This window comes from Castor canadensis, chromosome 18 (assembly GCF_047511655.1).
Source record: "Castor canadensis chromosome 18, mCasCan1.hap1v2, whole genome shotgun sequence".
Taxonomy (NCBI): Eukaryota; Metazoa; Chordata; class Mammalia; order Rodentia; family Castoridae; genus Castor; species Castor canadensis.
In genome coordinates this window covers 10,321,519-10,348,706 of record NC_133403.1, presented here as the reverse complement: position 1 = coordinate 10,348,706, position 27,188 = coordinate 10,321,519, and the positions used below count along the sequence as shown (strand labels likewise).

Here is a 27,188-nt window from a genome sequence, read left to right as displayed (position 1 = left end):
GTGAGTGATCTCAGAGACAGAGAGGAAGTTCCAAAATAATCACAATGCATGCTACCCTGGGTTCAGATGATGTATTTAGTCCAGGCTCCTTGAGGTGGAGTATTCACTTATATTTACATGGAGGAGGGGAACCAGGACATAGAAAAGCACAATAGATGGGACAAGTGAATTTGAGTCTCCTGCCTCAAACACTCAGCTGTTTCTTTCATTAAACAAAGTGCGTAGGTCTCAGAGGGGAACTCATATCAGTTCTGTTGCAGGCAGGCTTGGCCTTCTCCTGCTTGGGCAATTGCCCCTGATGCTGGGTCTTTCTCCAAGGGTTTGGCACTGTGGCCAGGAAGACCAGAGATGTCTATGAAAACCTTCAGCTCCAGCCCCCAGAAGCTCTGGGCTTGTTGAAAGCTGCTTTGCCAGGTTTTGAAGAGACTCCTCTCTCCTCTGATGAGTGCAGAGCCAGGGTCTCCAGCAGCCTGGTGGTATAACAGCAAGTGGGTCAGAGGGAAGGGTCTCATTTCCAGCCATGTGGACCATGTAATCCTCCTAGAGGCAGAGATTAAAGTCAAGATTGAGAAGAAACATGGTCCACCCTATGGAACTGCCCAGCACTGCACATTACAGGGAGCAGCCACTTTCCTAGTCTTGTCACAGTTTATAAAAAGCTCTAAGAAGAGTTGTTGGGTATTTTCTTGTTGTTGTTTTATTTTGTTTTTTCCCAGTGCTGGGGATGGAACTCAGGACCTTGCACATACTAAGCATGTGTTCTACCACTGAGCTACATCTCCAGTCCCAAGCTCTAAAAATATTTAAGTCAAAAATAAATGACAGCTCAAAATGCTAACTCTAGGGCAGCCCCCAGGGACAAGAGCCCTGGAAACCACAGAGGAGGTGCAGGACAGTAAGTAAGAGTGGTTGTTGAACCAGTCCCAGGCCTCATCCAAGCCTGCCTGCCCTTTGTGGAGTCAGTCCCTGCATGTACTACTTCAGCAACAGCTTCCTGCAGGCCATGTGGGAAGAAGAGATAAAGGGCAGCAGCCCAGATAAGGCTGCCCCTGGTTCTTCCTGTGTGAGGAGCCAGGGCGTCTGTCCATCGGAAAAGCAGGAAGAGGTGGCCCCAAGGGGCAGGTAGGGGGCTCACTAGGGGAAAGGAAAGGAGAGGGAAAAAGTAAAGGCATCAGAGCCCCTGGCTACCTCTATGTGGGTAGGGGAGGGGAAGACAGTGAAAGCCACTTGCCTAGAGACAAATCCACAATCACACCATGCTCTGGGAGTATGGCAACTTGTCTGCCCTCCTCCCCAAAAGCAGCTAGAGCCAAGGGGGTGGCAGATCCTGCCACTTGGCCTCCGCTGTCTTCACTGAGTTGTCCTCCAGATAACCTCCGCCCAGCCAGTCAGAGGAAGGGGAGGAGGTGGGAGCTGCTGCATGTGTAGGACTTTGCATGTTATTAATTTCATCTTATGGGAAGAAGTCAGCATCCCCACCTTAGAGATGCTAAGAATATGGGGGACAGCTCACAGCTGGGCCTTGGAATTCCTGCCTGTCTTCCCCAAGATACAGATACAGGCACACACACACACACACACACACACACACACACACACACACGTGTGTACACTCTAAAGAGACATGCATACATGTAGATACAAAAGGTCATGTTCACACCTCTTGTCACCTGCTAGGTGACCACACTGGTATCACCCCTGGTGTTATGGATTCCCTTTCCCAAATTTGTATGTTGAAATCTATAAATCCCCAGTATGATAATGCTAAGATGTAGGACTACTGGGAGGTGATTAGTTCCCTTATAAAAGAGGCCCAAAGGAGCTTCTTTGTCCCTTCTGCAAGATAAGGACAGAGTAAGAAGGTGTCATCTATGAAGCAGAGTTCCTTCACCAGACACAGAATCTGTGGGCACCTTGATCTTAGCCTTTCCCAGCTCCAAAACTGTGAGCAAACCTAGACAGATCAGAGAGGTAGGGACAAGAATTCTGACCCAAGGACTTGCCTGGTATACCAGTGTTACAGGTCCAGACAATCTGGTTTGGGCCTTTCTGGTCTGTTCGAAGGCACGCCACTGGTCACACATACCAAATCCACTGAGCCTCGTGCCACCCTGTCCTTCCCATGCCATGTATATTTATGCCTGCTGCATTTCACTAAATCCTGCTCATCCTTAGCCTTCTCCATAAAATCTACATCCCCTTCTCTCAACCCTGGAACAATTTCCCCTGCTCTGACCTTTCGTAGCACTTAGCACTTGTGCAATTTGACAATCATAACAATCCTTTCCATCAATATATTATGAACTTTCACTTTCTTATTTTAACTTTTACATACTTGTATTCTATTTCCCTATTTAGGCTGACACTCAACCACTCTATCAGGCTCCTTTCTAGGCCTTTCAGTACCTTGCTGGGGTATAAGATGGAGCAGGCAGGTCTGTCATCCATTCACTCACAAACACTGAGCATTAACTAACTACGTGGCCAGTATTATTCTAGGCTCTGGGGATGCAGAAGTGAACAAAGCACCCATAACCACAGGTCTGCTCTAGAGGGAGGCCAAGAATGGGTGGAAGACGGTCACTTTTCATAACAAGAGTGATCTCACCCCCCTGAAAGCTGCCAATAAAGAACAGGACGAAAGAAATCCTAGGGATGCCAACAAGGAAAACAAAAATTACTTTTGCTACTAATTGAGGATCTGGTCTGAGTCCTGAGAAATAAAGGTTTTCTTTTACCCTAGAGGTGAGCCACCCCAACCTTACCACAGCCACTACCATCAAGACTCAATGGGAGGTGGGAGCTTTCTCTACGAAACTCTAGCAACATGGGCATTGTCATCCAGGAAAGGGGATTTCTGCTCCTCTTCCTCTGAGCTCCTACAGAACCCCCAAGGTTTCTTGCTCTGAACCCATCATCCAATGCTCCTCCTGTGAAGACATCTCCCACCCACCAAGTCCAATTCTGGGGGAGGCAAATGGGAAAATAGGAGAAGGACCATTACACTGCTACTGATATGAAATGGAGTGAAGGCAAGAGAAACAGCTGGAGGCCCAGGCAGGGCAGAGAACCCTCTGGGGACACTGGGACATCCTCAGGTCCCTAGAGAGCAAAGGTGTTTCCACTCTCCCTGCAGAGCCTTGCCCTCCAACTTGAGCCTCAGAAGCCTGGACTCTCAATCTGTGTCACAAGTGGGTAATTAATTATCCATTGGTGCTGCCATTCTTCAATTTACAAAGAGGGAGCAAATTATGGATACGAATTACTGTGTGCTGCGAAGAAAGAAACACTGCACCCCAAGCAATTCTAATTTGATGTCATGAAAGCTGGAAGCACAAGGTAAGTCCATCAGGCTGAGACACTCAACCCAAGGAAGCCATCGCTCTGCAGCTCCTTCCCTACTGTCAAATGGAGTGGGTTCTGACAGACAGGCTTCAAAGATGCCAAGAGACTGCCATGTGAGAACATCCCCCTCCCCTCCCCTCAAGATTCCCAGAGACTGATAAAAAGAAGGCAATCTAATACCTTTCCAAAAGCTGCAGACCCACAGCATGAGTAAATCTCCCAGGAAGCACACAGGGAAAACTGGCTGCTCTCTTCTGCTGCTCACAATTCCAGGGAGCAGTGAGGTGGAAGTTACCACCTTACCTTACAGACAGGAACATTCAGTCCTGGACAGAATTTTTCTCTGGTCAGGGGCATCTAAGACCCAGCACCGCTGACATCAATACCCATGGATGATATTCATGCTATCCGGAGGCTGGCTAGGAAGGGCATGGATTACACACAAGTACCCAGGGAGAAGAGGAGAGCTGAGCTTTCTGTGGGCAGAGAAGGAATGGCACTTCTCAGGCCCCCCTAGCAGACCCAGCCTAGCAGGACTGGGCTCAGGGATCCCTGTGTTCCCAGAATTTCCTATCTGCGCATGATCTAGAAATGGCTACAGCCACTGAGCCAAAATGACCCAGACAGAGTGGCAGCTGGAGCTGGCATATGCCACTACTTAGACCTGGCTTCCCCAAGGGAGGTCATTTCCCCCTTGCAAACTCTTCCCAGAATCTGACACATGGCTGTTGTTACAGCAGAGACAAAACCCTGTGGACTGTAGGTGGAACCCCAGTATAAACCTTCTCCTTTCAGAGGCAAATCAATAGAAGGAGGGAGATCTCCTAGCCCCAAGGTGAGGGATAAGGTGCTGCACACACTTATGAGAGTGGAGGTCACAGTGGGAACCTGGGGGTATCTGCCGTGTGCCCAGATAAGATTCAAAGAGCAGGCAGCAGAAGAGCTGCTCCTCTCTGTGAGGCTACCCAGGTCAGCGACATACTCTAGAGGCTGTGTCCTCCAGAGGCTAAGATAACAGGAGAGGAGGTGATGTACACTGGGTACCAAAGGGAGCCAGACAGTGAATGAGGGGCAAGAGAGGTGAGAGACAGGTTGCATGTTAAGTCAGGGAGAGAGAAAGACATGGGTGGGACACTGGAGGTGCATAAGGAAAGTAGCATAAGAGCTGAACACTGAAGGCCAGGTGGATCTGAGTAGGAAGAGAAATGGGGCTGACATTCTAGACAAAGAGGTAGGTTGCAAGAGGTACATGGAGGGCAAAAAACTTAGCTCTAGCAGAGAAAGGAGTTATTCTGCCACACAGAAGAGTAGGAAAGCAGAGCATATACTACATGAATACCTGCCTGCTTGAGATATGTAATCCTGAACAGCCCAAACAAAGGTAGCTGGAAGGTTTCTGAAAAGGCAAATACAATCAAGTTCTGTGAAGAGCCTCACACACACAATGGTTGTCCTGGGCAGAAGCCAAGGGCAGGTTAGGATCATGGTCAAGGTGAGGAGGTCAGACCAGCATCCAGACTCCTCTCAAGGACATTTCTAGGACAGGAGAGGCTTCACAAAAAACATAATATATCAATGACAGACCTTCAAAATGCCTACAACCCTTTCAAGCATTTGCAGTTGGGATGCTCAGCTTTCTGCCCACTCACTGGACTTTTCAGCTATGAGAAGCATTAGCCACACTGGAAGACCCACCCCACGAGAGTCATCTGTTGGCTTAAAGGCTTTGCTTCACTTTCTCCCCCCATCCATGGATTATTTTTAAAAGATTAAGTTTCCTGTTTTCACTGCTCAGCCAGCCTGGCCCTAGGTCCAACCATCCATCCATCCATCATCAGGACTATTAGAGCAGTGGCATGGCAGGAACAGGCTGGCACGCCACAGGCCCTCCCTGCTCCATAATGAGGGATCAGCTACCTCCTCACCCTGCACCAGCTGGCCACTCTGTAAACATCACTTCCTCCCTATGCAGGACCAGGCTGCAACCTCTCCCACGGGCAAGGGGCCTCTTAATGAAACAAGTAAACAGGCGATTCATTCTCACTGCTGACAGCTACTCACCCTTGGAATTGGCTCACTCTACAAGGGAGGTCCCCCTTGCTTCCTCCCTCACCACCCCAGCAGCAAAATACAGGAGAGCCAGGCTGCCCTGAGCTAGGGGAAGGGTACTCACTACATAGACCAAGGTCTACCACACCTGTCCAGTCACTGAGGCACCAGTGGTGATTAGATATCAGTACACTGTTGGGCTCATTCCCAGCTTCCCTAGGTTGAGGCCAGTCCCTAGACCAGTCACAGGCTGATGAGCAGTCACCTGGCCCCACCTGTGCACTGTGCCAGTAAGCAGACCAGACTCCTCCTCACTGTCAGCCTCAGACCAGGAGGGCCTGTAGTGGTGGTCTCCCAGCTTTCTGACCCCAAGGTGGCTCCCATGCTGTATGGTGGAGGGGATGGGGGCTTCAACCAGTTTTACCTGCCTGATATACTGGGGGTCCCCTCTAGTGCTGTCTAACCAAGAGTTCTGCAGCTATCAGGGAGAAAGGGCAGACCCAGTGGGTCAAGAAGGGAACTCAGTGGCTAAGTTGTGGGCACTAGGGAATGTTCCAAGTCACCTTGTGGAATCTTCCCATGGACCCTGAGGGTGGGAGTGGATGGTCAGAGAAGCTAACCAGTGGCGAAGCTGGACCTGAACACTCACTTAGCTCTGAGAGCTCCCACTACCCACAGCCTGCCTGGGAACCAGAGCACTGGCAGGGACTAACCAGCAGGGTCCCCAAGAGCTTGGGAGAACAGGATGAAGAGGGTGAGTGGGGCAGAAATGCCGAGGGACAAGACTCTATGTGATGGAAAGGGCTGCTGACAGCAGAGGAGACAGATTTCACACTGTGGTTTCCCTGGAGTGGGGCCTGTTTGTTTAGGGTGTATTCATATCCGTTCTCTGCAGGACCTGCCTTTTTTCCACAAGGTAGATGTAGGTTCCCGTGCCCCAGCTTTCCCTCAATCAGGATCAAGGTAATAAGGCCTCTCCTGTGCAAGGAGACAGCCATCCCTTGAACTCACTGCCCACCTGCACTGTCCAGGAGCCCTACCCTGCATGGGGATAACCTTCCTCCACCTCTAGACACCATCCCACATGCAGGTAGTGTGCCATTTCCCAGAACACAAATGACCTAGAGAGGATGCTGGGGAACAAATACAACTTGCTCTTGCCTCCTATATCACCCTCAAACACAAACCAACCAGACAACCCTGTCTTTGCACACCAGTGTTCCTAAGATAACCCCTTATGCTACATAAGGATGGTCAAATTGTACTGACTAGGGCCCATGCCAAAGAGGCCAAACAACACAGCTTTGGCCTGGGCCACCTCATGTTGTACCCAAGACCTATCCACATATGCACCCCACATCAAGGGCAGCAAGACGACAGCAGCAGAGCTGTAATGAGGGATCAGCAGAGCCATAGGGCAGGAAGGCTGTCCCACGGTGCTGGCCACTACCGCTAGATACCTGCCCAAAGCTCAGACTACAGAGATCCTGCACCAGATAAGTTTATAAGTCTATGGGACTTCCCCATCAGTCCCCTCCACCTTTACCCCATCACTCCTGAGCAAGATGTCCAGTAGATAGCATAAAAAGAACCTTTATTTGTTTCTGGGGGTTTTGTTTGTTTCTTTTTTCTTTTTTTGAGATAGGGTCTTACTATGTAGCTCAGGCTGGCCTAGAACTCAGGATCTTCCTGCCTCTACTTCGGAAGTGCTGGGATTACAGACCTGCACCATCAGGCTTTATTGTTTTTGTGGTGCTGGGGATTGAACTCAGGGCATAGAGTGTGTCAAACACATGCTTTACCACTGAGCTACACCCCCAGCCAAGAATTTTAATTTTAAATCTACTATATAAACATATCAATACCAAGAATGCAAAGAAATCATCACAACCTCAACACCTTGAACAACAGTCTACAATTGTACATTTTTCTACAATCCTTTTCTTGTTTTGTGACGATAACTAAAGCCCCACGGTGAGCTATGACCTGGGCATCTAGGACTCACACCTGCTTATGTCCCTGCCCTGTGTCAATGTGGTATTGCTGATCCTCCCATCCAGAGGTGAAGTCATGTTCTCCACCTCCTTGTATCTGGGCTGGACTTGGGGTCCTCCACTGTGACCAACAGATTTTGGCAGAAGTTACAGTGTATGAGTTCCATAACCCAAACTTCAAGAGACCTTGCAGTTCCTACCTTCCCTATTGGAACTCAGCTTCCATGTGAAGAAGCTCAGGCTAGACCCACAATGACTGACACAAAGAGAAAGATGTCCCACCTTTTAACATCACAAGCAAGGCCATAGCCATACAGGTTAGGTCACATCAGACCCCAGCTTCACCTGATTCCCAAGCTGAATGCAGCCATGTGAGTAAGCCCATGTGACAGTCACATAAGAACCACCCACTAACCCACAGACTTACAAGAAATTATTTTGTGTTGTTTTAAGCCTCTCAATTTTAGAATTGTTATACAGCAAGAGGCAACAGGTACAAATCCTAATGTAACTCTATATCTTTTTCCACTTAGAAGCATGTTCCATGTTGCTGCATAATTTTCGTCATTATTACTGACAATGAGCAAGCTAAGACATTTAGTTTGGTTCCAGTTTTCCACTGTTATGAATACAATGAGTAGTTTCACATAATAGTACCAAAAAGGAAGGGGGGAAAAAGTCATATTTCCTTAGGAAAATATTCTAGGGTGGAATGATTGGGTCTGAAGTTATAAACATGATAATGACTCTTGAACAATATAGGCACAGAATTCAAAGAGAAAGCCAGAAAAAGGGGGTTGTGAGTAAATTCATTTTTACAGAATCACAGGCATGGTGTTCTGGAGCTGGGCCCCACACAAACTCAAAACAGTGTTGCTGACACTTAAAAAGGCCACTTGGCCCTAAAGAAGAAAGAACTTGGTGAACCTATCCATATAACACACCCACAGCTTCCTCTCAAACACACAGGGAAACAGAAAGTTACATTCAAGACATTTGGACTTCGTAATTATCAGTTCTGCCAGATTTCCTAAACATGGTAAAATTCAAGGGAACATATTTATCCTAGAAAATGACCCAGGTTTTCGGGCAAGGTGAAATTCCTACAGTCTCGGTCACCATCTCCCTTAAGTACCTGGTCCCATATCCCCTCTATATGTGCCTACTCTCTGAAAGGCCAGATTTGAACCTTAATTCCCGATTCTGCCGAGTGGGTTCAGTACCACTGTTCCACCCCAGGGCTGAGGCCTGCCACTGTATGCTACTCCATGGAGGATGACCCCAGACCTGAGGCAAGTGGGGTCCCTATCCTACTTCCACTCTGATTTCATCATTGGCTGACCCAAGGACAGCCAGCCCCTAGATTTGTACCGCCCCACCAGCAGATCAAATCACACAGAACTACCTCCTCATCCCCCCAAACCTCATCTGAAGTGCACCACTTGCCAGGAACAGCTGACTCAGGCCAGCTGACCCTGGCAGAGAAGACGGCAGAAAACAGAGATGGAACTTGCAGCCAGAAACCCTCCTTTCCCAGAACTCTCGCCCTCTTTATCAGTAACCTGCTGCTACATTCCAGAAAGCTGTGCTCACAACAGTTAATACAAGAGTATGGTTCCCCTCTCCAACCAATAAGGCAAGTGGCACTCATGCAAAAGGGACCTGTTTGCCAGGGGCCACAAGTAAAAGCATGTCTCTTCTGTTCTGGGAAGCATTCTTCATAATAGCCAAAGGTGGAGGCAACCCAATTGTCAAATGTGGCATATATATATACATATATATACATATGTAGTATATACAATGAAGTATTATTCAGCTTTTAAAAGAAAAGAAATATGACACACACAACATGGATAAACCTTTGAGGACATTACACTGTAAGTGAAAAAAGCTAGACACAAAAGTACAAATACTGTATGGTTCCACTCATTGGAGGGACCCAGAGTAATCAAGTCACAGAAATGTAAGGTAGACTAACAGTTACCAGGGCTGGGGAAGGAGGAAATGAGGAGTTGTTGTTTTTTGGGGATCAGTGAGCATAGAGTTTCAGTATGAAATGATAGCAAAGGTTTGGAGATAGATGGTGATGCTGGCTGACAGTAACTTCATGCCACTGAACTGTATATTTAAAAATGGTTCAAGTGGTAAATTTCTTACGATATATGATGCCATTAAAATTTAAAAAGAAAAGGATCAAAAGCTGTGACAGGTCCAGAGTCCCGCCTCATCTAAATACTTTCCCAGTGTAGGCATGGACAACACAAACGGGCTCCAAGCATCAAGTCTCCTCTCCCCCCTGCCTCCCCCTCCCATCTGCCAAATATTGCTGGTTGTTTTCAGAACCAACTCTGTGCTCCAAGAAGGAAGTTGTGCCAGGTTCCCTGCTCAGCTAACTTCACCAAAAGGCACATGGTGAACAGGGTGGATCCCACAAAAAGCATCCCCTCAGCTGCCCAGACACTACCCTGGGAGAGTATAGAGAGAACTGACCTAAGCAAAAAGAGACAGCTGGAAGGATGTGCGAGTCTTTGTGGCACAGGCGTTGAAGGCAGATCCTGTGTCAGGAGCAGGAAGAGCAACAGCAGCTGTCACATCAGGGCCTTGGAGCTGGGATGGGGTGGGGAGGTAGAGCTGGACCAGGCCTTGATGCTTGTGTCTTCTCTTTCACCTGTTTCCTGTACTAAGGGGCCTTCTATAACATCATTTGAGAAGAAGGATTCTGTCCCTCTAACTGTCTGAAAAAACCAAGAGTCACTGTTGGCACAGTGCTCTGGGCTTTTCCAACTCTAATGGAAAAAGGTGGCCTCTAATCTTCTACTCTGGCCCCTTTAAAAAAAAAAAAACAACTCAAAACACCCAGCCAGCTGATGAAGCAGCCAACATCCTCTCCTGCTATCTGTCATAACAGCAGCTACGATAACAACAATAAAATGAAAATAACAAGTGTTATTAAGTACTCGGGGCATGCCAGCAGCCCAGCTAAGTGCTTTTTTTTTTTTTGCACGCATCATCTCATTTAATCTTCACAGCACGTCCTGGAGTAGATGACTCCTTGGATTTCTATTTCACAGATGAGGAAACTTACTGTTTTTTATCTATACTCAGACACACATTTCCCCCCAATTTCAACATAATTTAAAGCAGGATCTGACACCTCTGCCTCTTACAATGATACAACTGGAAGTGCTGCCTTCCTTCTTAATAGCACATATGCTAAAGGCACATGTTACATTAAAGAGAGTATCAGAGGAAAAGCACACAGTGCCCAGGCAAGGACCTGGCTCTATGTCCCTTAGAGTATGGAGACCTTAGCCTTTGTGCCCGACTGTCCCTCAAGGGAGGGGCTCTCCATGCCTTTTGGCCCAGCTCCTGCCTCCTGCCCTACTTAGGACCCCCTGCAGCTTGAGAATGAGTCAGTGACACTGCCATCCGACTGCCTGGCCATCACCCACCCTAGCGGGCTGAGTCCTGGATATTCCCCCTGAGGATCGTCAAGTCTGGGGTTTTGAGTGTCCACAGAAGCTGCAGGATGCTTGGCAGGCTGCAGGAGTCTGCCCATCCTCTCCATGACAGCTGCCCAGAGGAGACTCAGCCAAGCAAGAAGATGGCCAGGCAGATGGGTCCATGGGTTAAACTAAACCAGATAAAGGAGGTTTCTGTGCCCCCTTCAGGAGTAGCATTCCACAGGGAGCCTGAAAGCTACCTAAATTAAAATGATGGCAGTCACATCCCTTTGGAAGTTAGCACCCTCCCAGCAACAGAGGTAAAGCTGGTTATCCCTCACACCTCCAAGTTCTCTGCAGACAAGGCACAGATTTATGACCAAATAATACACATTGTGATCAAGGTAATATTTGAAACAGGGCATGCAGCTTGTAGATGCCACACTTCTTGACCAGAGAGCAGTTGCATCAATTTTCCTCTTCAATGAGGAAACAAACCACAGCACAGAGTCATAAACACTTTCTCTATAAGAATGAAAGTGGGCAGTCCATGGAGGTTCAGTGTATGGGGAGATAAGGAACAAAACTGACATGCAGATGAAACCTACAGAAGTTCTGGGAATACTTCCCTAAATTCCTAGAATAAGAACTGTGCTTCTAGTGGAAAGACTGGTGGCTATGCAACAGAGGCAGCTCTGTGGTCCAGGCCCCAGAGCCCAAGCAGGCCCATGGGTTTTCTGTATCCACACAGCAAGAGCTCTACCAAACTTCTGGAAGCCAGTGAGTATATTCCCTGCTACAGCCCTGGGGTCACAGGCAATAGGCATTCCCCATTAAGATGGATAGACTCCAAATGCAGTAGCAGTTCCTGGGGAGACTGAGAAGCAATTTCAGGTGTAAGGACTTTGGACAGTGAAAGGATCCTCTGTGACCCTTCGTGGGGGAGGGTCCTCCTATATAGAGCCCATTATTTGCCAATCCTAATCATAGCCAACTGTACCACAGTTCAGATTCAAGATTGATCATGTGCCATAATAGCTCCTATTCTCCCTCTATCCCCCTTCTAGGGTCTGGCCTTTTGGGCAACAAGGATAACAAAGGGAAACTCACCAACCAGAAGAAAAGAAGCCCCTGTCGCAGGTGTCCTTCCATTCACATGCCACCTCTGGGATCTAGATACTTGGGGGAGGCTGAGGGCATGACAGGCAAGACCCTCATTTGGTGGCAGAGGAGAGAGCTGGAAGAAAGAAGGGTTTTTTCCCCTGGCACTCTGAGGAGAGCAGCTCCAAACCTGGAGGGAAGGGCCCACGCTCAAGGACAATCTGGGCATAAACTAAGCAAGAGCAGCCTCTCAACCTCAACCTCATCTTCCACCCCAGAGATAAAGTACAGGATAGGACTTCCACAAGAAACCCTAAGCAAAGGACAGTATCTACCCAAAACTGTGTGCAACGTGATGACATTTGTATGACATGTCCAGAAAAGGCAACAATATAGAGACAGAAAGTAGACTTTGCAGCTGCCAGGACTAAGGAGAGAAAGGAATGGGAGAGACTAAAGGGTAAAGGGGTTCCCTTGGGAGTGATGACATGTCCTTGAACTAGACAGTGCTGTGGTTGCATAACTCTGCAACTATACAAAAAAACCCCACTGGTATGCTTTGCAAGGGTGAACTCCATGGTATGTAAATTGTATTTCAAGAAAGCTGTTAAGACAGAACAGAAAGGAACAGGAAGGACAGTATTGACCCATTCACAGGAAGGAATGCACCTCAGTAATAAAAAGGAACAAGCTATCAATTCATGCAACAACTTGGATGAATGTCAAGTGCATTATCTAAGTGAAAGAAGCCAGACCCAAAAGGCTGCACACTGCAGGACTCCATTGATACAATGTTTGGAAAAAAGGCAAAACCATATGGAAAGAAAGCACATGAGTGGCTGCCATGGGTTGTAGGTGGTAGAAATGCCTACAAGGGTCGTAACTGATGAAGTTTCTGTGTGATGAAAGGTTTTTGGAGTGATTATAATGGAGTTTACACAACTCTGTCATGCCTAGAAGAACAGAACACCAAAAAGAGACTTTTACTGCTTGGAAATTACAGCTCTATGCACACATGCACACATGTGTACGCATGTGTACACACACACAAAAACTTCAAATACTATACAAATCTTTGGTATTTTTTTTTAAAGAACTGATAATTTACTAGACATGCATTTTTAAAACTGAATCCCAACTTTCTTTTTCCTAACAGACAAAAATTCGTATAATTGACGCTGGTGATTCGTACCTGCAATCCTAGCTATTCAGGAGGCAGAGATCAGGAGTACTGAAGTTCGAAGCCAGCCTAGGTAAATAGTTTGTGAGACCCTATTTTTAAAATACTCAACACAAAACAGGACTGGCAGAGTGGCTCAAGTGGTAGAGAGCCTGCCTAGCAAGCACAGGACCAAGTTCAAACCTCAGTACCACCAAAAAAAAAAAAAAGGCTGCTGGGCGTCAGTGGCTCACGCCTGTAATCCTAGCTACTCAGGACGCAGAGATCAGGAGGACTGTGATTCCAAGCCAGCCCTGGGCAAATAGTTCCTGGAGACCCTATCTCGAAAAACCCATCACAAAAAACAGCTGGTGCAGTGGCTCAAGGTGTAGGCCTTGAGTTCAAACCCCAATACTGGAAAAAAAAAAGAGAAAAAAGAAAGAAAAAGAAAAACAAATAACTGAAGGTAGGGAAGGTTTGACATGTAACTTAGTGGTATGGCATATGCCGAGCATGCATGAGACCCCAGATTCAATCCTCAGGAAGTAAGAGTAATAGACTTTTGTAGACCCGTGTTCTTGAGAGTATCATTTCCAATAGCCAAAGACAGAGGCAACCCAACAGTCCATCTGCAGATGCATGGGCATCTGTATGTGGTGTGCACACATACAATGGAATGTTATTTAGCCTTAAAAAGGAAAGAAATTCTGATACAGGCTATAAACATGGATAAACTTTGAGGACATTATGCTAAGTGAAATAAGGCAGGCACAAAAAGGCAAATACTGTACTGAATGATTACACCTATATGAGGTTATGAGATACCTGCAGTCTCCAAATCCTCAGAGAAACAAAGTAGAATGGTGGTTACCAGGAGCTGAGGAAAGGGGCAATAGGGCCGAGTTTAATGGGACCACATTCCAGTTTTGCGAGATAAAAGGGTTCTGGAGATGGCTAGTGCTAATGGCTGTGCAATAGGTTAAGTACTTAATGCTGGTGAGTTATACACAGGTGAACCCAATGTATATGCTTTGATTTCCAATCTGACTTTATGATGGTGTGAAAGCATAGTTATAACCACTGTTTTCCACTTTCAGTACAATATACAAAAAAATTACATGAGATATTCCTTACTTTACTGTAAAAGTGTGTTAAATGATTTTGCCCAGCTACAGGCTAATGTAAGTTCTGAGCACATTTAAGCCAGGCTAGGCTAAGTTATGACATTTGGTAGGCCAGAAGATTAAATGCATTTTTGACTTAGGATATTTTCAGCTTATCAAAGGTTTATCAAGACGTAACTCTATTGTAAGCTGAGGAGAACCTGTATTTTAAAATAGTTGAAAAGGTGGACGTGAGTGTAGCTCAATGGTAGCGTGCAGGCCTAGGATTCAATCACCAACACTGCAAAAAGAAAAAAAAGTGAAATTGCATGTTAAGTATTTTACTATATGCAAACACAAAACACCAGTGACTTTCTCTCATAGTCCACCATGTGTGCTGGCAAGATTGACAGCAAAGTCCTGGCTGCAGCCTTCAACTGACTTCAGACACAACCTCAACCCATGCATACACGGCACAGCTGTGGGAGGACAAGATGCCCAGGAAGCAAGGGTTGCTTCTCTCTGCATTTCTAGCCAGTAGGTTCCAGCCCTAGTTTCTCATAAACACTGTGGGATCTTTCAGAGGTTTCTGGACAGCTAACCCCAACAAGCCCTGCAAGGTACCAACTGAAGCATGAAGTTCTACAAACACTGAGGCTCCCGCATGTCTTGTTTTGCACACAGATGCAAAATACTGTGCTGTCTGGACTGGTGCTAATCAACAAGAGACAGGGAGTCAAGGAGCCAAAGCAGAGGTGAGTACAAGTAGGCACACCTGCCTCACCCAGAGAAGACAGGGAAGCACCAAGGTCATGGGCACAGTGGGGCACTGAACAGGGCCTGTGGCAGCCAGGGCAGGCTGTCATATCCACACTCACCCCCTTTTCCATTCAGAAGCCTTCTCTGGCCCACAAGGGGCACACTAGACTCTTTGCCATCCAGTCTCTTGCTCCAGTGCCATGTTCCAGCCATCCCAAGCCTCACAGACCTCTGGAGAAGGTCAAGCTGTTCTACCCCTCTATTCCTGTGCCTGTCTCTACACATAAAGTCTCTCCTCTCCCTCCCCCACAATGGCCTAACATACTTCCTTTTCATTTGGGTTCAATTCAAGCCCCAACTAATGGATCACTCCCTCCATGTCTACCTCAAAGTACCCAACAGTTAGTACCCTCTCAATGCCTGCTTGGGACTGATCTCCATCACAATACCCCTTTATCAGGTGTTAAATGTCTATGGGTTCCTTGAGGTAAAGAATGGACACAAAGCCTAAGCATTGGGCTTGGACCACAGTGGGTGCTAAATAAACTTCAAAAGGGTGGTTAAATAATAGATGGATAGATGAATTAATGACAAATGGCTGGCTGGCTGGCTGGATGATGGACAGATGACTGGAGGATTGCACAGTGATGGATGATGAATGGATGGCTGGATAACAGATGAACGAAGACGGATGACTGGATGACTGGGTGGATGAATAATAGATAAAATGGCTCAGGCATGTCCACTGCTGCCTCGTGGACATCTATTGATAGAAAGCAGAAGCACCATAGTTTACTCATCTTGGGGCTTGAGACAAGACTCAGAATTCTACCACTCCTGTTTTCTCAATGTGGAAGGTTTTTTTTTTTTTTCACACTTTTGATCAATAAGTGACTATTTTAATAACTTTTTACAATTTCAAACCAATATAAAAGTACAAAGCACAATCACCAGGAATGCCCATGTGCCTCATCATTCAGCTTTAATGATTATTAACTCATGGCAAACTTTCTTTCAGGGGATGGGTATTTGGCACAAGGAAGCAGCAGAGAACAGGGGAGAAAAGGGAGGTGGAAACCACCCCAGTTTTACCATCTCCCACCCCATCTTTATCACCTCCAGCCACTTCGTTGAGAGAAGAGTCCTTGTGAGAACAGGAAATCAACCCTGCCTCTCAGGTTCCATGAGAGACGCTCACAAAGGCTCCTGAACACAGATGGGAGACACCCAGCTGTGTAGATGATGGCTTCATCATCTACTTCATAATCCCCAGAAATTAGGAAGCAGCTCACTACGGAACAGAGGTTGGAAAACTCCAACCCACAGGCCAAATCCAGCCAATAACCACCTGTTTTTGTGCTACCCAGGATCTAAAAATGGTTTTTACAATTTGAAATGATTACATTTTAAATGGTTACATAAGCACCTGCACAGTACTCTCAATTTTGCCTCTTAGCAACAAAGACTAAATTAGTTACTTTCAGGCTTCTTAAGAAGGGGTTACCTGATCCCAATGCTGCAAAGAGCAGAGTCAAACACTACTTCCAGAACAAGTTCAAGGCCCTGCTGTGGAAGCATCTTGCCTTTGCTAAGCTCCAGCTATCTGAGCATCAGAGTGGCAGGCTGTGACTACCTACTTCCTTGCACGAGTAGAGCAGACCTCAGATCTCAAAGCATCATGTTACAAAGCACAAAGCCAAGTAAACTGTACGCATCTATGAATTAACACAATTCCCTCGTAAATGTATGCTAATGCAAAAATTAAAAATTAAAAAAGCTGGCACTGGTGGCTTATGCCTGTAATCCTAACTACTCAGGAAGCAGAGATCGAGGTTTGAAGCCAGCCTGGGGAAACAGTTTGTGAGGCCCTATCTTGAAAATACCCATCACGAAAAAGGGTTGGTGGAGTGGCTCAAGATGGGGTCCTGAGTTCAAACCCCAGTACTGCAAAAAAAAAAAAAAAAAAAAGCCCACAATGCAAACCCAAGTGTTCCATAAGACCTCCAGAGAGAGACCATTACAGGGAACAGGAGTACTGGGTAGGGGAGGTGTCCCTGGCAGTCAAACAGAACATTCTAAAGGAAAACACAGATTTCCACTGAGGCATCCATATCCCCACAGGAGTACAGACGTTCAACTGTCTCTTTCCTGTCCTTGGGCTCTCCAGACTAACCAGCCCAACCCTAGGTCTGGCCAGCTCAATCACAACACAGCCCTCCATGCCCCACCTCCCCACTCCCACCCTCCAGTTGGCACTGAGAATGCTCAGAAAAGTGTAACGGAGACCAGACAGAGCTTCCCCTGCAGGAAGCAAGCCTGGATTCCAAGCCCAGGTGGGGAATGCACGAGTCCAGAAGGCTGCTGGGGAACAGGTCATCTGTAACAAAGGTAAATGATGGCTTCAAAGCACCTAGTATGTGTAGAAACAGGGCAGCCAGGCATGCAAGCCTGGCTCATCTCAGCCTGGCCTCAGTACAAGCATTCCTGACCATACCAGGCTGTGCTTGGGCTGGTAAGAAACCAGCTGGCACTACCAGGCCTCCCACTGCCAGCCACCTGCCCAGATACTACCACCTCCGCCCAGGCAGACACCCCCATGCTGCCCTCTCCCCCCCATTGATGCTGGGCCTCTGGTTGGCCAGGCTCTGTACGCACTGCTCCAGACAACACCTGCACAGTCTCTGGACATCTGTTACAGCCTCCAGACTGGCCAGTGGGCAGTGAGGGAAGACAACAAATCAGCCAGCAAAGAAGAATCTGGTTCCTATTAAATCTGCATGCAGAGCCCAGTCTACACCTCGGCCCACTGCAGGTTCCCAGATTCAAGCTACTTGCAGCAAGCCAAGCACAGTCTGGGTCCTGCAGAAAGACTGGTTTGAGACACCTGCCAACTGGGGTTTCCAAATAATCTGGCAACACAGAGGGACTTGACTTAATTTTATTTGGAATCACAAAGTAAGTGAATCTTAGAGATGCTACTGTTTGGCTTCTTCATGTACAAATGGGAATTCAGAGGCCCAAGGACTGTAAGTGATGGACCAGTGTCATAATAGCAGCTAAGATGAGCAGTACTGAGCAAGACAAGGAGCAAGTGGGTCACAGCTCTGAAATCCGTGAACCAGATGGCTAAAACTCCTGAAGTGCTGGCTTTCAGTCGCAAGGATTCAACAACAGATAGAACTTCATCACAGTGGGGGACTACTAGTGGGTGCTAGAAATGTGTCCATTCCTTTCCTTTCCTCCCATTCACCCTGCACCAGGCTGCCCTCCCTCCATATATGGCCTTGCTGTATCTGTCCCTCTCCAGGCCAAGATCAACACAGGACAATTTGCATGGGCTGCAAGTGTTCATGCAAGGGGGAGGCATTTGTTCTGACAAACCCAACAGTGTACTGCTGCCTGGGTGCAGCTTTTGACAACTGACAGCAGCCATACACTGCCATGCAAGTTTCTCTCCCTTTGCAAAATCCCTTTTATACCAGGGCATTCTGCTCCCTTGGAGCTTCAATCAAAGCCAAGCAGGAACTCTTTGAGCCAGAATTAACTGGACAATGCTATTGAGCAGACCTAACCCACTGCCAGATGCACAGAAGAGAAGCCAAAATGCTCCTCAGATTCAGTTACAAGCAGTCCAGAGCAGAATCCACAAGCAAGTTTCATGATAAACAAAGGGACAGTGAGTTCTTTCCTGACTAAGGACCATGAAGCTGACATAAAACTGTGTCACATAGTCAGTGGCTCCAGGAAGCTTCCCAAAGTAGAGTCTGCACTAGCATGGGCCCAGCTCAGTTCAGCCCTGGCCCACCCCCCTAACACTTATCCTCACCTCCCCCCACTACCCCCTGAGCCAGGCCTGGCTGTTTCCAAGGGTCATCAACTAATCAGGTGTGGCACTAGGGCCCTGCCAAGGGCAACCCCACCTTCATCTTCTTTAACCTCTCAGATCCTGCTTCTTTGGACAAAAACCTCATACCAAACCTTTGGATTTTTGGAAGGCAAAGCCCCATCCTATAAAAGCCAGGCACCAGTGGCTCATGTTTGTAAAACTAGCTACATGGGAAGCCAAGATTGGGAGGAATGTAGTTCAAAGCCAACTCGGGCAAAGAGTTCAAGAGACCCCCCCCATCTCAACCAATAGTGGACATGCTGGTACATGTCTGTCATCCAAGTTTGTGAGAGGCTGATGGGAGGATCAAAGTTTGAGGCCAGCCAGGGCATAAAAAATTTGCAAAAACCCATCTCAACAGAAAAAAGTTGGGAGTAGTGGTGCACATTTGTTGTCCTGGCAACAGGAAGCTTAAAATAGGAGGATCATGGTCCAAGCCAGCCTGGCTGAAAAGCAAGACCCTATTTCCAAAATAACCAGGGCAAAAAGGGTAAATCACCTGCCTTCCAAGTGTGAAGCCATGAGTTCAAACCCCAGTACCACCAAAGGAAAAAAAAAATCAACAAAAAGAATAAGAGCAAGAAAGAAGTCAAAGGAGAACCAACAGCAGACTAGAACAGTTCTTTTGGAAGACAGTTTGGCAGTAGATATGAAGGGTCTTAAAAACATCCACACCTCTGACTTAGTAAATCTACTGACAGATTCCTACTTGCCACCCAAGGGCAGACTCAGAAATTTGAGTGGAAACACACATAAAAAGATGTTCACAGAATGTAGTTCATGCCACTGAACTGTGCACTTAAAAATGGTGAGGACTGGGGCTGTAGCTCAGTGATATGGCGTTTGCCAAGTGTGCACACGACCACAGGTTCAACCCCTAGCACTTCATCCACATATGGATGGATAAACAAAACACTTTGTATGCAAACAATGGAGTATTAGCCTTAAAAAGGAAATTCTGACACGTGCTGGAACATAGATGAAATTCAAGGATATTAGGGTCAGTGAAATAAGCCAAACACAGAAGGACAAACACTGTTATGATTTCACTCTTTGAGGCATCACAGGGATAAGAAAATAGAGAGCTGGGCTGGGGGGAAGGCTCGAGTGGTAGAGAGTAGAGCAGGGTAGCGCTTGCCTAAAAAGCCAGCATTTGGGAAACAGAGGCAAGAGGAATACGAGTACAAGGCCAGCCTGGGCTACATAAGGAGACCGTGTCTCAAAAAAACCAAGGAAAGGGGATGTAACTCAGTGGTAGAGCACTTGCCTAGCATTCGCAAAGTCCTGAGTTCAATCTCCAACACCACACACACACACACACACACACACACACACAAAACTAGAATGATGGCTGCCAGCATCTGAAGGAAGAGGAGGGGAGTGAGGAGTTAGTGCTTAATGGGTAGAGTTTCAGTTTTGCAGGACTGGTGGCGTGGCTCTAGTGCCTGCCTAGCAAGCAATAGGCCCTGAGTTCAAACCGCGGTACCACCAAAAAAAGAAAAGTAAAGAAAAAAAAGAACACTAGAGTTTCAGTTTTCAGTTTTGCAAGATGAAAGTAGCTCTGGAGATGGAGGATGGTGATGGTTGCACAACAATGTGAACTACTTAGTATCTCTGGATTATACATTTAAAATGCCCTTGGTCTCTGCCAGGCTAAACGTCAACATCTCCTATGTTCTTTGGGCTTGGAAGCATAGCAGCAGCAAGCACTGGGAGATCGTGACCTCCTAGAACCTGGAGGCTTCCAGGTGCAGCAGGTACGACTTGCCATGCTCTATCTTGCTGTCTGTAGGAGGTCCTGGTCAAATGTAAAACACAAAACAAAACCCAGACTTTTCCCACATGAACCATAGCCCAGCACGTCCTTTTAAAAAGCCCCCTGGAGCTTCAAATCAAAAAAGCTCTGGAAAAGGAAGGGTCAAAGACAGATCACCATCCCGACGCCATAGGCTCCACTCTATGGTCAGAGGAGGATCAGTTGGAGGAGGTTTCCCAAGAGGAAGCTTGACTTCAGCCTTTGATGTTCAAGGGTCATGGTCACCCGTCATGCCTTGTTTTAAAATTCAGTAAACACAAGGTGACCCCCCCCCTTGGGAATGACTCCAGTGAATTTGTATACTTGAGAGACTTTAGGGATTTTCAGGTAGACAGAAAGGAAAGAAGAAAACATGTATTTCCCATTCTCTATGATCTAGCCCCTGTACTCAATGGGGTCAACCAGCAGGGCACCCCAGTTCTAGCAGCCACCTCCTGCCTGCTGTATCCCAACAGCTAACTATAATGATTTCTACCAGTGGAATCAGGGAACTTCCCCCTTGCTGACTTTCTGAGGGCCCAGTTGCCCGCCCCAAAGCAGCAGATGCTTCCATAAAAGCCTCCCAACTTCCTGAGTAGTCAGAATCAGGTGTTCCTCCAGACAGCCCAAGGTGGGCCAAATCTCAGTCCATTAACCCTTCTGGACTTCCTTGACAGCTTCTAGAACCTGAGACTGTAGGCTCAGTGGGACAAACAAGCAACCGTGGGGACTCACAGGGGCCAGGGAAGCCAGGAGACAATGCAGGACCAAGTCTCCAACACTTCCTCGGACACTGCTCTCTGTAGAGCCTCATCCGTTTCTTTCTAGAGCCACACAACTGCTTTCCAGAATCTCATCTGCTTTTCTACAGAGAAGAATCCACCATAGTGACTCATGTCACTATGGACATGAGAGGAAAACAGACTTAGGTTAATAATCACAAATTTTAGGTTTTCCTTAGGGCCAAATTCTAAGTGTCTCACCAGCTGATTTGAGGACGAGGTGAATCCATCCAACTGCTCTATAAGCCCACTGGGAGGCTGGCAGTCCTGGGCCCCAGAGCTTACCCCAATCTTCAGCATCCCAGGTCCCACACCAGGCACACTGCCAGTTCACTGTGCTCTTCTCTAACCACCTTTGGCCACTAGCTTCAGGGCCCCACTGCCATGGCCACGTTTTAACCCCCTTGCATGCAATACCATGACACCACATGGTGGACCTCCCTGGGACCCCACCCTACTTCTTGAACCTCTCTCCAGTCTCACTGCCACCTTCATCTCTTTTCCCTCCCAGAGGTCTGGATCATCATCACTTGAGCTCCAAAGTGAACCATGTCAATACCCTCTAAGCATAGCCAGTCCCGTGGACTAGACCTGGCAAAGCTGTATGCCTTCTGACCCATTGTCCAGTAGTGACCAGGCCATTCCTCTGCCAACTTATCACAGGACCCCCATACCTCTCAATCATTCCTGGGAGCCCCCACTTTGGCCACTCTCTCTCCCTCCCCCAAGATTCTGTTCCATTAGTCACCTCCCCAGCATGCAGATTGGCTGTGTCCCTTCACAGCCCTGTGTTATACCCTGATCCAGCAATGGGGGACACAGGTGGATACTTGGTGAGCACAGCACTTCTTCTCCCTCTGACTGCCAGAATTCTGGATAAAACAGTCCACACTCAGTCCTTCCACTGCTTATTCACCCACTTATAGCCTGGCCTCTGCCCTTCCCTCCATGTCCTCATAGCTTTTTCTCTTAGCCTTTCAGGAATATCAACCCACTGCTCTCCCTCTCACCCCCCATCCTTTCCACCTCAAGGTCCCTAGGTCTGCTCCAGCCCATGTCTCTCTACAAAATGTGGTGGCACATGGCTGTAATTCCAGCTACTCAGGAAGCAGAGGTAGAAAGGTCAAGGTTCAAGGCTGGCCCCAGGCAAAGCAAGACCCTACCTAAAAAACAAACTAAAGCAAAAAGTACTGGAAGCATGGCTCAAGTGGTAGAACACTTGCCTAGCAAGCAAGTATCAATCGTCAGTATCATTCCTGGCCTGACCCACCCTGAGGCTCTCTGGAAAAGCCCTCACTGTCCCAAGGCTCAAACAGCATCATCCTCTTTCTCTTCTGTCACCTGTCCTTACAAGGTGGTTCTTCTCTTTATCTTCTCCACATCCCTCTCAGACTGCTTCCTTTCAAGAAAACAATTCTAGGGACCCAACTTCCACTGGACCATCTCATATGTAACTGTCAAACTGACCCTTGTCAAGCAAAGCTCCAAAGGTGTCTCCTTCCCTACTCAACAACCTTCAGTGGTTCCCCACTGCCCTCAAAAAAGCCCCCACAGCATCCTCAGCCTTGGCTTCTGACTCGTATACAGTATGATCCCAACCCTCCAAATGAGTCATGTTTTACACCAATTCTCCAACCACAGTCAGTATGCTAACCTCTAACATAGTGAATTCTTTCCAGTGCTCAGACTCTTAGCCTTACTGGTCTCTGCTCAGAACACTCTCCTCCCTATACTCTTTTCTCCTAACTAGTGGGACAGACATGAGGTTTCCCTTCCCACACACCCTATAGCACTGACCTCTTCACAGAGCCTTAAAATACACCCCATATTATAGTCCCTGCTCCCACCTGGCCTGTGGGCTATCTTCCAGGACATCAGAAGGGAACAAACCTCTCCTGAGAAAGTGCTTTCCCACCAACTCTGAAGACTGAACCAAATGCTGAAGAGTGGTTAAGGTGTCAAACTTTGTTGTATTTTACCACATAAAAAACAAACAAACAAACAAACAAGCAGGGTGCTGGTGGCTCATACCTATAATCCTAGTTACTCAGGAAGCAGAGATCAGGAGGATCACAGTTGAAAGTCAGCCTGGGCAAATAGATCATGAGACCCTATCTGGAAAAAACCATCACAAAAAGAAGGGATGGTGGAGTGACTCAAGGTGTAGGCCTTGAGTTCAAACCCCAGTTACCCACATACCCCTCCCAGCCTGTAAAAAAACATGTGGAGAATAAGGGAGAAGGAAGAGATCCTGGTGACTGCCAAGACTAAGGACATTGTGCTTTCTTTGGGGGCAACAGGGAGCCACTGAAGGTTGCTGAGCAGGGAAACAGTCACTTTTGGAGCTTTGCTTATGAGTGTGACTGACAAGGAAGTGAGCTCACTGCACTGTCATCAGACTTTGATGAAGGTTTAGAGAAGGCACTGGTTATTAAATTAAGAACACCTGCAAATTTAGTTTCAGGCAGCAAACCCAGGTTTCCAGAAACAAATACAGGCAAGTTTTACCTTATTCTCTGGGAAAAAAGGAGAAAGTTTCCAGAAGCTGGTATTTACAGATGGGTTTCATTTTCCATACTGATGTCAAAGATTTGGGTGAAAACAAACAGTGCTTTTGCACTTACCCATTAAGTGAACCTAACTAGCATGATTTACACAGTTAAAGCCCAAGGATGTCCAACCAACCAGACAATGACTCTGAGCCCAGCAGGGCGAGCTCTGTGCCTCAGAGTGCATGGGTAAGTGGACTTAGCTATCACCAGCTCACTCCATATAACTCTTGGGCTCAAAGTGATGTCAAAGTGGCACCACTCACAAGACCAAGGAGGACCATGGCACAAAGTTGATCATATCTATTCAACTACACAAGTCCAGTCAGCCTGGGGATGGTTCTGAGATTTGCTACCATCTGAATACGGGTTGTATCCAATATGGTAAAGGTCCATATATGGTAAAGGCTTGGTCCCCACAGTGCTGATGTATTAGGAAGCTCTGAATACGGGTTGTATCCAATATGGTAAAGGTCCATATATGGTAAAGGCTTGGTCCCCACAGTGCTGATGTATTAGGAAGCACTGTGAAACCTCACGTACTAGTAGTTCACTCCTGTAATCCTAGCTATACAGGGGGCAGAAATCAGGAGTATCGAGGTTCAAGACCCTATCTTGAAAATACCCAATGCATAAAAGGGCTGGCAGAGTGGCTCAAGTGGTACAGCACCTGCCTAGCAAGCATGAGGCCCTGAGTTCAAAACCCAGTACTACAAAAAAAAAAACCAAAGCAAAACCAAAATAAAAAAACATCTTAAGCCCTGCATATAAAACTTCAGAACATTTAGCTTTGGGCAGGAGCGGTAAGGGAAGGGGTCCTTGTTGCTCCTCCACAGGAGGGAAGACATCTTGCAAAACACAGAGGCTGTTACACAAAGTGCTCTCTCTGCCCTTCTCCCTCAAGTCTCAGTCAACCCCACCTCTTCAGAGCTTGCTGCCTAACCCCCACCCTGGCAAGGCCAGAAAAGTCTTGAGGCAAGCTTTGAGGTCATTATGCTCTGTGTAATCAGCCTAATGTAAAAGGATAAACTGCACGCCTGCATTTATATGAGGTATCTAGTCATGAAACCCAGAATAGAATGGTGGTTACCACTCTGCGGGAGTGGGGGTGTGTGTGGGGGGGAGGTGGGGGCTGTAAAATGGAGAGCTGTTGTTTAATGATTGCTTAACTGAACTGATGGTTCAGTTTGGCAAGAAAAGAAAGTTGTGGAGATGGATAGTAGTGATGATTGCACTATATGAATGCACTTGTTATGGAATGAATTCTGTGTTCCCCCAAAATTCATACTGTTGGAATCTTAACCTCCAATGTCATGGTATTAAGAGTGGGATTAGTGCCCTTATAACAGAGAGGCAAGAGAGATGATTTCACCCTCCATCACATGAGGGCACAATGAGACGACCTTCTGTCCATGGAAAGGGGGTCTTTGCCAAGAACCCAAATAAGTCAAGTGCCAGTGGCTCACGCCTGTAATCCTAGCTACTTAGGAGGCAGAGATTAGGAGGACTTCAGCTCGAAGCCAGCCCTGGGTAAATAGTTCAGGAGACACTATCTTGAAAAAAAAAAAAAAAACCCATCATGAGAAAGGGGTGGTGGAGTGGCTCAAGTGGTAAAAGCACCAGCCTAGCAAGCATGAGGCCCTGAGTTCAAATCCCAGTGCCAACAAAAAAAAAAAAAAGGAAAAGAGAAGAACCCAACATGCTGGCACCGTGATCTGGGGTTTGCAGCCTCCAAAACTGTGAGAAGTAAATGTTTGCTGTTTAAGCCACCCATTTTGCAGTATTCTGTTATAGCATCCTGAACTCAGACAATGCCACAGAACCATACACTTAAAAATAGGTAGAATGGGTTAAGTGCTTGGCTCACATGCACAGGCTGTGAGTTCCATCCCCAGCACCACAAGAAAAAAAAAAAAGAGTAGAATAGTAACTTTTTCCACACCCTCCCCAACAAAAAAGATAAAAAGAAAAAAAGGTGTGTGTGGGGGAGGGTGCTAAAGAAAGACCAGCACCCTCCAGGACCCTGAATAGAACAAGGTGCTTCAAACCAGCAGGTTCCAGAATGACAGGCCACTGAAATCCCTTGGAGCCACCTAGCTGCAGGTACAGAACAAGCTGAACCACTCTGAGCTCCTCCCCTGACCAGTCCAGCAAGCTGCTAGCCACGCTTGGTTTCCAGTAACCCACTGCCTTCCCCAATGCCAGGATGAAGTTTCCCGCCAGAACCTTTACTCATGACCTCACATTAGGGCATAGGTCCTGAAAACAGGGCTGACCACACCCCCCCAATCCCTTTTCTGAGCCAAAAAGCAAGCACTCCCAAGGCTCTCCAGCCCAGGCGGAATCAGAGGGCCCAACCACCCATTCACTAAAACACCCTCTAGAATATGATTTGGCCACACAAAGGAATGAGGTCCTGATGCATGCTACAACATGGATAAACCTCAAATACCATATTCTACGTGAAAGAAACCATACATAAAACATCACGTTATATGAGTCCAGTCATAAATGTCCACAAAGGACAATTCTACAGAGATAGAAAGGAGATTAAAACCAGACATAGCAGCACCTGCCTGTACCTCCCAATATTTGGGAGGTACAGGCAGGAGAACTGCAAGTTTGAGGCCAGCCTGGGCTACAAAGTGGGGTTTCTTTTTATAAGGAAGGAGAAGGAAAAGAAAAGAAAAATTAGTGGCTGCTAGGGACTGAGAATATACCGGGGTCACAATTCAATGGTTTAAAGCTGACTCTCAAGGTAATGAAAATGTCCCAAAACTAGACAGTGATGTTGGTTCCCTAACTGTGACTGTGCAAAAAATATTGATTTGCACCTTTTTTCTTTTCTCAGATGGGGTCTCATTATGTAGCCCAGGATGGTGCAAACTTGCGATCCTCCTACCCCAGCCTACCAAGTGCTGGGTGGGATTACAGGCAGATGCCACCACTCTTGGCTCAAACATACCCTTTCAATGAGTGAACTGCATGGTGTGACTCGTATCTCTATAAAGCTGCTTGAAAAAAGGAATACCACCTCTCTCATAGCTGCCCTTGCATAAGGCAGGAGGAGTGGGGAAAGAAGTCAGAGAGACCAAGTCAGACCTGTCCGCCTACTACCCATCCTTATTCCAAGCAGCAAACAGGAGGTTTCTCTCACCTCTAAATTTCCAAGCAGAACGGTTCTTATAAGGTGGGGAGAAAAGAAGATACAAAGCCCTTAGGT

General features: G+C 47.1%; 1 protein-coding gene and 1 long non-coding RNA gene across 2 annotated transcripts in view; both read right to left on the bottom strand.

The window, feature by feature from the left end:
• The window catches only part of Bcr (BCR activator of RhoGEF and GTPase), a 147,387-nt gene that overhangs the window by 105,058 nt on the left and 15,141 nt on the right, over positions 1-27,188 (bottom strand). The gene's annotated exons all lie outside the window — the stretch shown is intronic.
• Positions 58-17,156, bottom strand: LOC141418792 (uncharacterized). Its single transcript, XR_012443427.1, has 2 exons — positions 9,879-17,156; positions 58-540 (listed from the first exon to the last, which is right to left on the bottom strand). It is a non-coding gene; the product is annotated as an uncharacterized lncRNA (long non-coding RNA).